This window comes from Bradysia coprophila, assembly GCF_014529535.1.
Source record: "Bradysia coprophila strain Holo2 chromosome X unlocalized genomic scaffold, BU_Bcop_v1 contig_20, whole genome shotgun sequence".
In the NCBI taxonomy this organism is placed as follows: Eukaryota; Metazoa; Arthropoda; class Insecta; order Diptera; family Sciaridae; genus Bradysia; species Bradysia coprophila.
In genome coordinates, this window is record NW_023503307.1 from 5,621,765 (window position 1) to 5,626,331 (window position 4,567).

General features: G+C 36.0%; 1 long non-coding RNA gene across 1 annotated transcript; it reads right to left on the bottom strand.

The window, feature by feature from the left end:
• Nucleotides 1-2,977: 2,977 nt before the first annotated feature.
• Nucleotides 2,978-3,900, bottom strand: LOC119068962. Its single transcript, XR_005086254.1, has 2 exons — nt 3,777-3,900; nt 2,978-3,708 (listed from the first exon to the last, which is right to left on the bottom strand). It is a non-coding gene; the product is annotated as an uncharacterized LOC119068962 (long non-coding RNA).
• Between the last annotated feature and the right edge of the window lie 667 nt (nt 3,901-4,567).

Here is a 4,567-nt window from a genome sequence, read left to right on the forward strand (position 1 = left end):
AAAATCTAAAAAAAAACAACAACAACAAAACGACGAAGATAAATCGTATATTTTAAGTACACATATTGCGCACTTGTTTTTAAACATTAAACCTAATATAATACAAGGAATTTGCTATGCGGTTAAAATGGGTTGGGTTATTGCTTCAGTGATAATGGAATAGAGATGAATACAAGCGCGAGTAAACGGTAACGTCGAGCCCAATGTGCAAGAAAGTGACGAAAAACACGTGGTCGGGCGGAGCTGATCGCAATACACCACGTTGTGTTGTACCATCGTGCACACTACATGCGCTTTGCGGCCACTATCTCGTTTCACCCAAGTGGAATATTATTAAATATTGTGTGCAAACAATGAATGTACTGGCAAGTATATGTTGTGGATGAGATATAATATTAATACAAAACCAGACCATAGTTAGGTCTTATCGTGGTCCATTTAGTGGCTCGTGGCTCTAACAGTACCAACCATACATATTACTTATTTCGCTTGCTCCAATCGGAGAGAAAATAAAATTTAACAAAAAAATATATATAATTTTTGGTGTATTATATCTCCTGTGTGTGCATTCAACATTTCCAAGAAGGAGACGTATTTAAAATTGTTATAATTCAATTGTATAGTCGGATATGTAATTTTCAAGTAGCTAGGAATTTCCACTTAATTCCGATTCAACCGCATCTTATTACTTCTCAACCTCGAAAAGTCATGGAATTATATCTATAATATTCCAATTGGTATGCTAAGTTTATTTGCATGGTATGCAATTGTATACTGGGCGCTTTATATCTCATTGGATTCCATGTTATTTTCGAGAAAACAGTAATTCTAATTGGGATCTATTTTGAATTTAAAATTGCTTGGATATACCCAAAGTGATGCCAATATTCTATTTGAATTTTAGTCTATTTTCTTGTTGGATTTTTTTTTTTAATATCTTTTCTGTGGGATCATGTGGTCTGACAAGAAATTTAATTTGAATTGTGGTTTGTGTTCTCAATATTCGGTTGCTTTTAATCTTATTGGATCTTATATGCGTAGCTATTGAATCAGGAAATAGGATGAAACGGGACAATACCAATTGGATTTTGTGACAATACCCTCCACTACAAATTTAGACTCATTCAAAAGCATGGAAGATAAAAGCAAGTCAACAAAATACTTCAGCAAAAACAATTTTAAAAAAATTGGACAAAAAATAATGATAAGCTACTGAACTGCAAAAACAAATCCTCTCGGCTTAGAGAGTCCTTACCATAAACGGAAACAGACCAATCAAAATCACCTGTCGACGAACTCCACGCTGACTTTGATTGAAAATGCGTTTCGTTGATCGTAATATTTTCCTTTCTAACACGCGATTTCTTTCCAATTGAGCTGATGATGCGATTGATGGGTTGGCCCAGATCGGAGAAGCGTAGAATCGGTCTTATTATTGTCTTGTATTAAATAGTTCACTGGTTCATGTCGGGATCTCGTACCTGATGCATTAATACAAGACAGGTCGTGTCTGCCAAACTTGTCGCTAGTTTCAAATTTTTGGCAGTTGTCAAACGTACTATAGCTGCATATATTAGCAGCTCTTTTTGCGGTATAAAAATTAATTATTCTGATTTACATAATTGTTTTTATAAATAAAATATTTCCTTCAAATTCTTGGATAGAGGTATTGATCCCATGATTGACGCCGCATTACCTTTTTGGATGGCTACACTTAAACGTTGTATAAGATATGACGTTGAACGTTTTTCATTTGTGACCTCTGCAATTTTGCTGCCAATTTGTTTAATGAATCTCAAACCAATATCACCAAACACTCCAGACGTTTCAGTGGCGACAGGAATAAAAATAAAATGATCTGCTCGGTCACTGTTGTGGTCAATTTTCTTTGTTTCTGCTTGATTCGCTGCATGACCCGCTTGTTGTGACGTTTTGTTCAAATACGATTGTGCGAAAGTGTCACGACAGGTGAAATCCTGACAGTGCTTATTTGCCTCTCGCCCAAGGAATTAACGTCATTCCGTCAGGTTTTTTCCGTCTGGTATTGAACAACCCGGTGGTTCTCGGACTGCAAGGATTTCCGCAGATTTTAATGCCCTTTGGATAATTTCGTTGCCCGATGTATGTCTCGGATTGTTCCAGTCGCCTTTGAACAGGATAAACCATGTCGTCCGTACTTATCTACAGTGTCGCCACAAACACACGTATGGCGTTGAACGATCGGTGATCCTATGCGTAAGGCCAATACGACTCGAAACTCATCGTTTGTCAAATGGGTACCAAGCTGTGGAGATGAAAGGGCTTGCAACCAGGCTCCTGATTCGCGAACTGAATTGGCAAGGATTCTAGCCTTATCTACTGGATTTTCTAATGCATTTTTAATTGAATCGATTTTAATGTTTCTGTGATCATTCTAGTAATTTTTACGCACTATATGGGAATGGAGTTGAATTAAATTCTACTTTACACACATTAAATTGTTGCTTTTGTTATTTAATGTACAACACTTATTCTACAAAACCAATTAAGAGTTTTTTTTTTGTTTTCGTTGCTTTTCGGATGCACAGTATCCATAAGAAGTTCGCCGAGGTAGTCACATTTTTACCCCCACTTTCAACTGCTCATAACTGAGTGTGATAGAATTTTAACACCAACAAGACCCAATCTTTGACTTCCAGGCACAAATCAAAAAATCCACTAGAAAATGCGTTCGATTTCGGCAGGCTGTTTTTCAAAAGAATCACTCAAATCGAAATAATAATATCAACTCCAGTTACTGTAGACAGGACTGAATTTTTTGTATTGTCTAATAATGAAGGTGATGAATTTTACGCAATGAAAAGCTTTCGTACGAAGTGCGGCTACTCTTCAATTTATATCGTTTTGTGTGGTGAGCCAGTGCCGTAAATAAATGATGTTATGATAAAATTGGGAATTAGTAACCCTTTTTTGTCATGCTAAATCACATTTTGATGTCACCACACTATAATTACGTCACATTTTAGTATACCAAATCGGGAAATAGGCGAAATTTTGTGAAACTTTGACAATGTTTGTGAAACGTTTGACAAATATAAGCCCTGTGAATATTATTGGACTGGACGAAATTGAATTGGACCAGATCTTAATCTTTTAGGTATTAACAGCATGCGACCGATTTTTTAGAATTAAAATATAATTCCCTCTCGAACTACTATCATTTATTTACTCACAAATCATCAGGTTCTAGAGGGATTACATTTTTATCTTTCGAAACCTTAGTTCAAAATCCCACGAGAATTACTTACTGTAAGTAATTCTTCCCTGGATTACAATTACTTATAGAAAAAATCGGTTCATCTTAGAGGCATGTCGTAGATCAGTTTTTGATCAGAATTAAAAAATAACTTCTTTGGATTTCTAGCCTAACTAATACTACATCTCTAGCACTTTTCATAGCTAATCCATTCTCACTTATGCGCGTCATCTTTACCTCGAAAAGACCAGCAAAGGACAAAGAACACATGTAATCAGCAAGAACCACACCTGTTTTTTTCTTATGATTGTAATACAACAAGATCGTCAGGAAGGCGGTTGTCCTAATCTTTATTTGAGTTGAACATTATTTTCCAGGGGGTAGATAAAACTCAGGCCAGAATTGTCGATGTTTCGGTGGCTGTTCGGTTGGCTTTTGCGTTGGTGCTTCTGTTTCCACTGCACCAAGCGAACCTTAGATTGGTCGAATATGTTAAATTGTCTGGTTAATAAGTGTATTAGCGAAATGAATTAATACGAACTTATGCTCAACACGGTGACTAGTATCAGAGCCAGCCAAAACGTAACTGCTAACACATTCATTTTAACTTTGTTTAAGACGATATACTAATAGTTCTAGCTAAAGTGTGGCTTATTATACCGATTGCAATTTTAAATGTGACCAATTTTAACCGAGTGTGTAACAATTGAGAATTGAAACGACGATAAATTTGATTTAATTTCAAACCCTAATCGATAAAATTTAATTGAAAAATTTGGCAAAACAAATCTAGGTTGCAGCGTGAAAACAATTATGAAAATAAATTTCTTATGAACAATCTACATCTTAGTTCTTTAGTTCGGCAGTCACAGTGAACGATTTAAACAGCCTTTAGTATGTGCATAATCTTAGAGATGTTTCAGCTGTTTCTGACTAACAAACAAGATCTGGCATCGATTTCATAAAAGGAAACTTCAGGAAAACAACTGGGAAGAAGAAAATGTACGTTGCGTGCATATTTGTTGATTTGAAACGTGCATTCGACACGGTGGATCCTAAAAGGCTGTAACGAAAGATCCGTCAAATTGGGTTATCACAGCCTGCATCCGAATTCGTCCTGAGCTATGTCGAAAATGTTCATCATGTACTTAAACGACATTGTTCAGTTAGATTTCATTGGCAAAATATTGTTGTACACGGATGACACAGTTCTTTACTATGCAACCACGACAAAATAAAGTTAAAGCAATGCTTTATTTTACTCTGCCGTGATGCAGCTGATTCACCAACTACTTTGGAACAAATTATGCAACGCGACGATAGGCTACTGCA